The following is a 12,944-nucleotide window of genomic DNA, read 5'->3' as shown; positions in this document are numbered from 1 at the left end:
AACTCCCAGAAACACCCAGGAAAGGGTTGATGAAGTTGGAAGTTCTAGAAATAGCTCATTCTAAAACAAAACAGGAGTAAAGCCAACATCATGTGATCTCAGGAGAGCAGTTGTGCACAAGATCGGTTAGGAGGGCGGGTACAATGGAGATGAGAGGATAGCTAGAGATTATTGATCTCTGGAAAGGTACTGATAACTGAAAGAAAGAAAGCTTGGGATGGAGTAAAGCCCCATTCCTGGGCTAGCTGTGGGGAAGTTTTCTTTGTTGATTAGACTAAGTTCAGGGACGATCACAGGTCATGTTCTTGATATAACTGAATCATGTTCTTGATACAACTGAGACTGAATTTACGAGGAGAAACTTCTAACCAAAATTTTCATGCACTTCACAGTTACAGACTCAAGGCTTGTTTCTAATTTGCTTGGTCGTAGGTGGCTGGTCTTAGGCTGTTCATTTTATTTCCCAATACTAACTTTTATTTACCAGCAGGGACCTGGTAACTAGAAAATGTGAGTCGTATACCAGAGTCTTGGAATCCCATATAATGCCATAATTCTGTGAACAACAATTATTTAAAAGCATAAGCACATTTTTTCCCTAAGTAGCTGTCTACATTTATACAATGAAGACATACCAATGTAAAAGAAATAGTTAAAAGAATCAGCTCTCCCTGTGAAGGTGGCATAGCTCTATGATTACTGACTATATCCCTGAGGAGAGTACGAAATTAATCAAGTCTCATAAATCGGCTTCATAGAATGTGATTATACTGTATAGTGGGGCATGTGTAAATACAGGTGACGGCTTCTTTCAGCCGCGAGGGACCTGATTTGGGCTTCTCTCCTTCCCGCTAGATCTGTCAGGCAGCAGTAGAAGGGCTTTCTAGTAGAAAGGAAGAACGGAAGGCCTGATATACTCCTCCCAGAGCCGAGATTCTCCTCCCTGAAACTGTGCTGATGAAGGAGATCAGATACTGTATCCATTTGCTTGAGCTGCCATAACAAAGTACCACAGACTGGGTCGCTTAAATCACAGAAATTCATTTTTTTTCACAATTCTGGAGGATAAAATTCTGAGATCAAGGTGTCGGCAGGATTGGCTGCTTCTGAGGCCTCTTTCCTTGGCTCGTAGATGGCTGTCTGCACCCCTGGCTTCACTTGACCTTCCTTCTGTGTATGCCTGTGTCCTAATCTCCTCCTATAAGGACACCTGTCATATCAGATGAGGGCCCACCCTAATGACCTCATTTTAACTTAATTGCCTCTTTAAAGACCTTATCTCCAAGTACACTCACATTCTGAGGTACTGGAGGTTAGGATTTCAACACCTGCATTTGGGAGGCGGGGGCAGGAATCCAGCCCTAACAGAGAATGTGCTGGGAATTCCTGTGGACCAGCCCCACACTTCATTTGTCATTCTTCAGTGTTGAGACTACAGGCACATGCCTCAAGTGAAGTAGTTTTATGGGTGTTGGGTTTTTCCTCCTCCAGTAGGGTGGGTGGAACAAGTTAATTTGGCTACTGCGTAATCTTTAAACTGCTCTGTAAAGTAAATGGCCACTCAGTGTGATTCGTAATGTGTGAAAGGTCCCAACTCAAAGCTGTGTATCCATAATCAACCCTTTAACCCTTCCTTGTCCTAAAGAAACCGAAGGGCACTGGTTAGTATGGTAAGGTGGTGGTGGGGAAGTATGTTAATTTTTGGAATTTGGAAAGCAGACGGCTTTACTTTATTTTTTTTATTTTTTTATTTTTTTAATTCAGTACGCGGGCCTCTCCCTGTTGTGGCCTCTCCCGTTGCGGAGCACAGGCTCCGGACGCGCAGGCTCAGCGGCCATGGCTCACCGGCCCAGCCGCTCCGCGGCATGTGGGATCTTCCCGGACCGGGGCACGAACCCGCGTCCCCTGCATCGGCAGGCGGACTCTCAACCACTGTGCCACCAGGGAAACCCCAGCTTTACTATATAAGGTTGAAACAGCAGTACCATCAATGAAATACAAACCAAAAATTTTACTGTTTCCAAATTTATTGCTGTTAATTTTGGTCTTAAGTTGATAGATTCCATAGAAGGTGATAAGTATCTTTTACCTCTTCCTCCATTAGAAAATTAGGTTAATAATGGATTCCTTGATCGAGAGTATCACCACTTACTAAAACATACATGGAGAGAATAATCAATAAACAGGCTTTCTAGGAAAAAGAAAATGTTGAGTCTAGGGGTCACTTCAGGGGTTCCACGACCACCTTGGAGATTCACGGTGAATATGGGAGGCCTTGTTGAGCCCCAAATATTCTAATAATAGTAAGAGTAATATTAAATAGTAGAATTTTTGCCAAACACTTTACTCATTATCTTTGAAATCTCACGCTATTCCTCGTGTAATACTCATTTTGCAGATGAAGAAACTAAGTCTTAGGGAGGTCAGCTAACTTTACCGCGGTTACATGGTTAATAAGAGGCAGAGGGGTGTTGATCCTGTTGACCCCACCTTGCCTCCCTATTTGTGAGCATTGGTTCTTCTTAGTTGTCTGTGGTCTGAAAGTCTAAGGAGAAACTCCTTGCAGGAGAATAAGGTTGGGGATAGAGGTATGAAGGAACTTCTTTTCAGTTTTGAATTGGGGATCTAAGGGAGTCCAGAGTCCTCAAAGAACACTGAAACCTGAAGTGTGATTCAGAATTTTCCCATTGCCAAGACATCAGCTAACCTAGATCTGTCACATCCTAACCATCGCAAGAGGGAGGAAGTAAGAACAAGGGTCAGGAATGGGGATTAGGGACTCTAGAGCTGCCCTGGAGTTGCGTATGCAGCCAACTCTGCCTCCGGTTTGATGTAGTCCTGTTTATCTAGTTTTGCTTTTGTTGGCTGTGCTTTTGGTGTCACATCCAAGAAATCATTGCCAAATCCAATGTCATGATGCTTTCCCCGCTATGTTTTCTCCTAGGAGTTTTATAATTTTAGGTCTTACTTTTAGGTCTTTAATCCATTTCAAGTTAATTTCTGTATATGGTGTAAGGTAACGATCCACCTTCATTCTTTTGCATGTGGATATCCTGTTTTCCCAGTGTCATTTGTTTTTGTTTTTTAATTTTATTTATTTATTTATGGCTGCGTTGGGCCTTCGTTGCTGCGCGTGGGCTTTCACTAGTTGCCGCAAGCGGGGGCTACTCTTCGTTGCGGTGCACGGGCTGCTCATTCCGGTGGCTTCTCTCGTTGCAGAGCACGGGCTCTAGGCACACGGGCTTCAGTAGTTGTGGCACACAGGCTCAGTAGTTATGGCTCGAGGGCTCTAGAGCACAGGCTCAGTAGCTGTGGCGCCTGGGCTTCGTTGCTCTGCAACATGTGGGATCTTCCCAGACCAGGGCTCGAACCACGTCCCCTGCATTGGCAGGTGGATTCTTAACCACTGTGCCACCAGGGAAGTCCTTCCCGGTGTCATTTGTTGAAGAGACTATCCTTGCCCCACTGAATGGTCTTGGTATCCTTGTCAGTCATTTGACCATATATGTGTAGGTTTATTTCTGGGTTCTCTATTCTATTCCCTTGGTCTTTGTTTCTGTCTTTATGGTGGTACCACTCTGTTTTGATTACTATAGCTTTGTAATAAGTTTTGAAGTGAGGAAGTATGAGACATCCATATTTGTTTTTCTTTTTCAAGATTGTTTTGGCTATTTGGGACCCCTTGAAATTTCATATGAGTTTTAGGATGGAGTTTTCTATTTCTGCAAAAAAATGCTCTTGTGACCTGAGGTACTGCCTTTGAAAACCACTTTTCTATTCTAATTTTTAGCAGAATTACTGAAAAAATAACAGCAGCAATATCTAACCCTCCTGTAGCATCAGCTAAAATGTGCCAGGCAGTATTCTCTACCCTTACTTAAATCAACTCGTTTAATCCTTGCAACAGCCCCTGAAGTAGGTATTGATAGTTTCCCCATTTATAGATGAGGAAACTGAGACACAGAGGGGAATTCTGCATCTTACCTAATGTCACATATTTAAAAAGGTCAGAGTAGGATTCAAGTGCAGGTGATCTGACCCCAGAGTCTGAGACTTTAGTTGCTATCCTGTACTCTTTATGTAAGAAGAAAAAGCATATAGGAGTTCAGGCTGCATCTGTAAGACTCTTGGTAGATGTAGGCCAAGATGTGCAGATGTACAGAGAGGCCCACACATCTCACTGGGTTATATCTCTGAGCTGTGCTTCCCCAATTTTGTTCTGTATTAACATGTTACGAGAGAAAGGAAGGAAGGAGGGAAGGAAGGGAAAAGAAGAAAAAAAGATACCTTGGTCAAAAACAAGGTAAACAAAATCAAACATTTTTACCTTCTGTAGAACATCTCAGAGTCTATGATGAGCTCACATGCGTTATAAAGTCCCAAAAGGAGGGCAGGCTATTCGGTGTTTCCCAAGCTCACTGGGTACAGAGCTGTCCTTCAGGGTCTGTAGACCCTCTCCTCTGGGCGCAGGCTTTGGGAAGCGCTGGCTTAAACAAACGACTGGAAGCACCCCTTCTGTGTGTCTTTTGCCAGCAGGACGGTTTGGAACCCTCAGGCACAAGTCCTCCTCATGTGTCCGTTTCTGTGTCTGTCCCTGTCAGTCACAGGCCTGAGCTCATGGGGAGCTGATAGCGGGAGTAGATTCCAGAAATACGCCCGCTTCCTGGGGTCCCCGGGGTCCGAGAGGTGACTCCATTTTCAACCACAGCCAGGGACTGTGTGGGAATGAAAAGATAAAGGAACTTTATGCTCGAGGAAAGCAAGGAGCAACTGGGCCACCAGGAAGGAAATACAGAAAATAAAAATGGGGTGATGTTACCGAAGGCACAGAATTCTGGAGCTTCCAGCATGTATTTATTCAACAAAAGCTCACTGGGTGCCAGCTGCCAGGCAGTGCTCTCAGCTCCCCAGGGATTCTGTGGGGCACAGGATACCAGCTGACCCTCTAGGAGCCAACTGTTGGTCCATCCAGATGAAAATGTTTTTATTCTCTGCCCCAGTTTCTTCATCTGGCAAACAGCAAACAGAAAATGATGCCTTAAAAGGATGCAATCAAAAACACAATGTTGGGACTTCCCTGGTGATGCAGTGGTTAAGAATCCTCCTGCCAATGCAGGGGACACGGGTTCGAGCACTGGTCTGGAAAGATCCCACATACTGTGGAGCAACTAAGCCTGTGTGCCACAATTACTGAGCCTGCGCTCTAGAGCCCACAAGCCACAACTACTGAGCCCATGCGCTGCAACTACTGAAGCCCACGCACCTAGAGCCTGTGCTCTGCAACAACAGAAGCCACCGCAATGAGAAGCCCGCTCACCACAACTAGAGAAAGCCAGCGTGCAGCAACGAACACCCAAAGCAGCCAAAAATGAAAAATAAATTTATTTAAGAAAAAAACCAAAACACACAATGTTATTTCAAATGTATAAAGACAGAGAGATACTACATAGAATCAAGGAGGTTGTTTTTCTTTAAGGAAAAAAGAACATAAATGGTAAAATTTTCAGAACCTAGAAAAATATTGTTTTAGGAAACAATATTCAAAACTGAAAACCAGAAAGCAGCAAATCTAAGAAAATAAAGAGACAGTAAAAGGAACCAAAGTGAAAAGAACAGACGATTGGAAAAAGAGAAACTATTAAAAGATAGAGTGCAGATACAGACTGCAAAATTGTAGAATTCGATAAATTTAAAACAACCTGCTGCAAAAGATAAATGAATCAGCAGTGGCCAAGAGGAGCAGGTAGTGGCTGTGGCTTATTTATTTTAATATCCCCACTGGCTTGCAGAGATCAGACCTTCAGAAGATACTGGTGAGGATGAAGGGAAATGACAGACATGTGGCCCGAGGGGGTAGCCGCCCCTCTGCCAAGGCCCGCTTATCAAAGGCTAAACTCCTCCCTTTCTTCAGTGATGCTAATATTTCAGCTTTCTATGCCTGCTCCTCCCTACTTCAATTTGGAAAACATTGAAAACCCTGATACTACGGCAGTGGGACGTGACAGCATACTATTGCTGCTGATAAACAACTGAAGTTACTACTAACGAAGCACTTAATTATTTCTAATGTCAGCTGGAAATTGTCCAAGTGAGGATTTCTAGAAACTCGTAGAGAATATTATTATATTTAAATTACCTCTTTATCTTAAACTGTTGCCCATGCTGGTATTTTAAAAATTGAAAAAACACAGAAGAGTAAATAAATAAAAAGTAAAAAAATCTCTTTCTCCCTAAACTGCTCCCTATACATAGCCCCTATTAATTAATTAAATTATTAATAGAAATTAATAATTTCTGTTCCTTCTCGATATTGTCTGTGCCTAAACATATGTATAAATGTGCACAACTTTATACAAATTACATCATTCTAAACATACAACCTTGTAATTTGATTTATTAAGTATATCTTAGATGCCATCCCATGTCAATACATTTAGAAATTTTTTGCATTGATATACAGTGATGCATTTCATGTTATATTTAATCACTCCCCTGTTGATTTAGATTATCCTTTATACTTTTTCAAAAAAATAATAAATTATTTGAGTGGAAAAATTCCTTTAGTGGAATATTAAATTAGACTATGTTTCCTTTAGTTTATTCAGTGAAATAGACAACTAGGGTTCAAAGCTGAGGGCAGAATGGTGCAAAGCACTCTTATCTCCCGAAGAGACAAATGGCAAGAAGCTCTCAAAGACTGGGTTAGATACTTCCCCCAAGGTCTTTTTTTTTTTCTTTTTTTTTTGGTGGTACGTGGGCCTCACTGTTGTGGCCTCTCCCGTTGCAGAGCACAGGCTCCGGACGCGCAGGCTCAGCGGCCATGGCTCACGGGCCCAGCTGCTCCGCGGCATGTGGGATCTTCCTGGACCGGGACACGAACCTGTGTCCCGTGCATCAGCAGGCGGACTCTTAACCACTGCGCCACCAGGGAACACCTTTTTTTTTTTTTAATTGAAGTATAGTTGATTTACAATGTTGTGTTAGTTTCAGGTGTATAGCAAAGTGATTCAGATATATACACAGACACACACACAGACATATACATATATATGTAGACATATATACATATCTGAATATATATATGTATTCCTTTTCAGATTCTTTTCCATTATAGGTTATTACAAGGTATTGAATATAGCTCCCTGAGCTATACAGTAGGTCCTTGTTGTTTATCTATTTTACTCATAGTAGTGTGTATCTGTTACTCCCTAATTCCTAATTTATCCCTCCCCCACTTCCCCTTTTGTAACCATAAGTTTGTTTTCTATGTCTGTGAGTCTATTTCTGTTTTGAAAATAAGTTCATTTGTATTATTTTTTTAGGTTCCACTTATATGGGATTAGTTTTTCCCTGTGTGCTAATCTCTAGGTCCATCCATGTTGCTGCAAATGGCATTATTTCATTCTTTTTTATGGCTACGATTCCATTGTGTGTGTATATGTATATATATGTATATATATATATACCACATCTTCTTTATCCATTCAACTGTCATTGGATATTTAGTTTCCATGTCTTGGCTATTGTAAATAGTGCTGCTGTGAACATTGGGTTGCATGTATCTTTTCAAATTAGAGTTTTTGTCTCTTCTGGATATATACACAGGAGTGGTAACTATTTTTAGTTTTTTTTTTTTTTAAATGAAGTATAGTTGATTTACAATGTTGTGTTAATTACTACTGTACAGCAAAGTGATTCAGTTATACATACATATATATATATATATATATATACACACACACACACATATACACATCTTTTTCATATATTCTTTTCCATTATGGTTTATCATAAGATATTGAATATAGTTCTCTGTGCTATACAGTAGGTAGGTCCTTGTTATATATCCATTCTATATATAAAAGCACTGCTAACCCCAACCTCCCACTCCATCCTTCCCCCAAACCCCTCCCCCTTGGCAACCACAAGTCTTTTCTCTATATCTGTGACTCTGCTTCTGTTTCATACATAGGTTCATTTGTGTCATATTTAGATTCCACATATTAAAAATATCACATGGTATTTGTCTCTCTTTCTGACTTAGTATGATAATCTCTAGTTGTATCTATGTTGCTGCAAATGGCAATATATCGTTCTTTTTTATGGCTGAGTAGTATTCCATTGTATATATGTACCACATCTTCTTTATCCATTCCTCTGTTGATGGACATTTAGGTTATTTTCATGTCTTGGCTATTGTGAATAGTGCTGCTATGAACTATAGGGGTGCATGTATCATTTTGAATTATAGTTTTGTCCAGATACATGCCCAGGAGTGGGATTGCTGGATCATATGGTAATTCTATTTTTAGTTTTCTGAGGAACCTCCATACCATTTTCCACAGTGGCTGCACCAACTTACATTCCCACCAACAGTGTAGGACAGTGCGCTTTTCTCCACACCCTCTCTAGCATTTGGTATTTGTAGACTTTTTAATGATGGCCGTTCTGACTGATGTGGGATGATACCTCACTGTAGTTCTGATTTGCATTTCTCTAATAATTAGCGATGATGAGCATCTTTTCATGTGCCTGTTGGCCATCTGTATTTCTTCTTTGGAGAAATGTTATTTTTAGTATTTTAAGGAACTTCCATACTGTTCTCCCTAGTGGCTGCATCAATTTACATTCCCACCAACAGTCTAAGAGCGTTCCCTTTTGAGAAATGAAATTGTATTCAAGTTGTTTTCATCTAGAACAGGGGTCAGCAAACTATGGCCTCCAGGTCAAATCTAGTTAGTTGGCCACCTATTTTTCCACCCAGTTTTATTGGAACATAGCCACGCCCCTTCATTTACATATCTTACGGCTATTTTTGTGCTACAGCAAAGTTGAGTAGTTATGATAGAGACTGTGTGGCCTGAAAAACGTAACAAATTTTGTATCTGTCCCTTTACAGAAAAACTTTGCCGACCCCAGCTCTAGAGAAGTCAAAGACTTAACTCCCCTGCCATGCCCTAGGGATCAACAAATATAACTGCTTGAGCAGCAGTTGGAAGAGTGGCTCTGTAGGGCCCTGTTGTTTGTATTTCTGGTGCCAGACTGTCCACACTCTTGAGCGACTGAGGGGAAGTAAAACCAAGGCAGTGCAGCCATTGCATTGCACTGCTGGGGAGAGGAATCCTTGTGAGCATATCCCCTCAGGCAGGATGGGAGGGCAGGGAGGTATCTACAGACTCGTCAGCACAAAAGAGAAATTCCAGGAGGTGCTGAGCTGCTGAAGTGGAGGGTGGGCAGGGCTGCAGGAGTCTGTGCTGAGACTCTGGTCACTTGGTCATCCTACAGGAGCTGCTGACTCTCGCCCTAAAGACTCTTCATTTCTGAAGACAAACGGTTGTCCACTCCTCCTCCGCCTCATTTCGCAAGAACCTCATCCTTACTTAACATGCCCATCCTCCCCGCCCCCCCCCACCCCCGCCCCGCACCGGGTCGTTCCTAATAGCATCTGAGAGGTGCTTTTGTCATTGTGGCAGAGGGCACTGTAAACTCTACACTGGGTGAACTTCACCTTATTCTGTTTAGAGCAATTACTCCTTTGTGATATGACTTCTGTAAGAGTCACCTCGCATTTCTAAATTATGTTTTGAAGAAAGCTTAACTTGTTATCAAACGTAATTTGTTGGTAGACAATTTGAGTGGTCAAGTTCCAATATGTGGTGAGACCTTATGAGGAACACTCTGCTAGAAAAGTAGGGCATCCTCCCGTCTCTAAATAAGGGTGTTTATTCAATAGTTAGTTATTCCCCTCCACCACATGCTAGGCCCTCTGCTAAGCACTCGGAGTGCCTGCCTTCAAGGACCTCTGTGTGCATGTGTGGAGGGGGGATGAGAGTGGGGAGGAATGGGGAGGGTGGGGCCAGAGAAGTTAGGAATAGATGGTTGTAAATCATGAAAAACACCCATTTAATGTGAGCTCAGGGTACTGTTGGACTTGACCCAGCTGTGTGGGGTGGGGCTGAGATGTCTAAGCTGAGTTCTAGAAGACAAGCAAGAACCAACTGGGGAGTGAGCGATGGGAGAGGAGGCTCGAGTTCGGCCTGGGAGGCCAGACCGTGAAGCCTGGTGAGCCATTCTCTGGAGCCAGGACCCTTCCCTTGAGACAGTGGGGACATGAAAGGACTGAAACAAGAAGGTTAGATTGAGATGGTTAGATACTGAGTGAGCAATTTGAAGGGGGTGGGGAGTAAAATCAGAAACAGCTTTCTGCAAGGAAAAAATGAACTTGAACTAAGGTCTTAGCAGTGAAAATAAAGAGGAGAGGAGGTTGCAAATGTATAAGACTGGATGGTCAGGATGGTCAACTGGATTGGGAAGGAATGTTAGAAAAAGAAGGAAATTAAGAATGATTGCCAGTTTGGGGATTGCGAGCTCACAGGTGATTGGTAGGGACATTCACGGGGATGGGGAAGGTATTAGCTGACCATTGCTGTGTAATAAATTATCTCGAAATTTAGCAGCTTAAAACAACATTTTTTCTCTCACAGTTTCTGTGTCTGGAATTTAAGAGCAGATTAGCTAGGTGATTCTGACTCAGGGTCTCTCATGAAGTTGCTGTCGAGACATCAGTCATCTGAAGGCTCCATGGGGGCTGGAGGATCTGCTTCTAAGGTGACCCACCCGCATGGCTATTGGCAGGAGGCCTCAGTTCCTTCCTGGATTTTTACAGGAAGCCCTGGTTCCTCACCACCTGGATCTCTCCATAGGGCTTCCTGAACATCCTTAGGACATGGCAGCAGCAGGCTTCTCCCACAGTGGGTGATCCAAGAGAGAGCAAAGAGGAAGCCACGTGCTTTTTAGGACCTAGTCTGACAAGTCACACACTGTCACGTCTACCTTATTCTGTTCTTTAAAAGCAAGTCACCAAGTTCAGTCCACACTTAAGGAAAGGGGGGGTGTTAGGCTCCAACTTTTGAAAGGAATGTCAAAGAATTTGTGGACACTTTTTTAAAACTACCACAGAGAATGTAGGATGTAGCAGATCTGTGCAGAGGAAGATGCTGAATTCAGTTTTGTACGTGTTGAATTTGAAATGCCTGTGAGTAATCCACGTTATGAACTGTAGATTCGCTTCAGAACCAAGTATATGCCCCTTCCCAGTGTGAGATTATGCCATTTAATTGAATCTTCTCAGTAACAAATATTGATATGTCTTAAGGTTTTAGAAAACATGTGAAAAAGAGAATAATATATATCCTGCAGGCAAGAGGTAGAATTCTCCATGCAGCCCTGTTCACGGCCAAGGATTTAATGAATTATTATTTGAAAAGAAATGTTTGAAATGCTATTTAGGCTTTCCTTCTATTCCTGCTGTGTTCCTCAAACTTTAGGGCTCATAACGTTTACTACAGAGGATTTTATACAAAACGACATATGCTATAATTCAAGGGTCATTTGGACAGCAAGTGATTTTTGCTACCTGCAGATTTTGAGAATTCAGCCCTGTGTAAGGAGACTGTATAATGTTTCTCTCCTCTGAGAACATGAGAACAGATGGCTGTGGTTTGTGGGGTTTTGCAAAATCCCTAGAGAAGGTGGTAACTGGGTGAGTGCCCAGTGCTTGTGTTCCTTTAGTTTTTTGTCATCTCCTTTCCCTATTCTCACCCCCTTCCTTATCTGCCTCAGCTGGCTGACTTATAGGAGTCACCACACTTATCTTTTCTAGGGTGAGTGAGGCCCAGTGGGGTAGCTAATTGTTGACAAGAGCCTCATTTCATGGACTCAAACCCAGCTTCCTGTTGTGGGACCTAAGCGCCCATCCTTTCCTGGGTATCAGCTGGATTAACCTGAGTGTGAACCCCAGTGCCTCTGCCTTGCCTCCCAGTTGAGTAATGTGATAAGAGCCCTGGGGCACACAGGGTGGCATGTACCCTTATCTTAAATTGTGCAGCCTACTTTATCAGACAAGAATCCTGAAATGGCAACTCTCCAACCATTGGTCTTTAAAGGGCTAATTTATGTACTCAACAAAAGCAGGCAAGCACCTCATGAAAGGTTTTGTTTCTTCTTTTTTTTTCTTTTCGTTTTATCTCCACTCCTAGAGAAAGTGACTTATGAAGTCTGTCACAAGGGAACTCTCTCTTTATGTAATCATTTCCCAAAATTTATCAGCATAACCATATGGTATTTTTCTAAAGAACAATTAACATCCTTAACCTGCTACCCTATTTCTATGGAGCTGTATTTTTTAGTGGTCAGTCTTATAAGAATGATTCTTCCCTAAAAGGGTTGTTGCCTGCTGCTGGGTGTGCATGCCCGCCAGGAAACATTAGAATCTAGAAGTGCTGTGTGTGCGCTAAGTCTCGGTTCACTGCTCATTCGCTATTAAAAAGAAACTGATCTCGGGCAAAGCTAATCCTACAACAGTTAAATCCCTCCAGATTCATAAATGCTGGAAGGATATACAATGTAGAATGGGCTTACCTTTGTACCTGGTCTAAACTCAAGAGGGTGCATATAACCAGGTCCCAAAATTTTCCTTTTTCAGTTGATCTTTTACTCTGGTGTCAGGACCGCCGTGCTACTGCACGCTAATTTCTTTATTAAGAAGCAGAAGTACCAGAAACACAAAATCTACGAATATACATGGGATCCATTCTCAAATTGGAAGATTCTATTTACGTCACTGTTCCCCACTTGGTGGTATTTGTGATTAGAGGGGTGCCCAGATTCAGTATAAATAGCACTGAGTCACCCAGGAGCATGGTTCTTTTTCCGACTTCCTGATTGAGTTGAGCCCTTAGATAATTCATCCATTTTCTTTTCTAATATCTGAGTTCAAGGCTATTTATTTTCCTCTAGGAATTTCTTTAGCTGCTTTCACAAGTTTTGACACGTAGGGCTTTATTGTTCATTTACTTACAGATGTGTTTTTAAATTTCCAAACAGTGTTTTTATGATTGATTTCTTATATATGGCCCTGAAGTCAGAAAATAAGGTACATGCAA

General features: G+C 42.2%; 1 protein-coding gene and 1 long non-coding RNA gene across 12 annotated transcripts in view; one reads left to right on the top strand and one right to left on the bottom strand.

Annotated features, from left to right (window-relative positions):
• The window catches only part of PRUNE2 (prune homolog 2 with BCH domain), a 96,493-nt gene that overhangs the window by 27,755 nt on the left and 55,794 nt on the right, over positions 1–12,944 (top strand). The window lies entirely within an intron of this gene.
• Positions 4,305–5,791, bottom strand: LOC117203884 (uncharacterized). The gene is made up of 2 exons (XR_004486828.2): positions 4,820–5,791; positions 4,305–4,715 (listed from the first exon to the last, which is right to left on the bottom strand). It is a non-coding gene; the product is annotated as an uncharacterized LOC117203884 (long non-coding RNA).

The sequence above is a fragment of the Orcinus orca genome, chromosome 6 (assembly GCF_937001465.1).
Source record: "Orcinus orca chromosome 6, mOrcOrc1.1, whole genome shotgun sequence".
In the NCBI taxonomy this organism is placed as follows: Eukaryota; Metazoa; Chordata; class Mammalia; order Artiodactyla; family Delphinidae; genus Orcinus; species Orcinus orca.
Note: the sequence above shows the minus strand (reverse complement) of the source record. Positions and strands in the feature narration are given on the sequence as shown.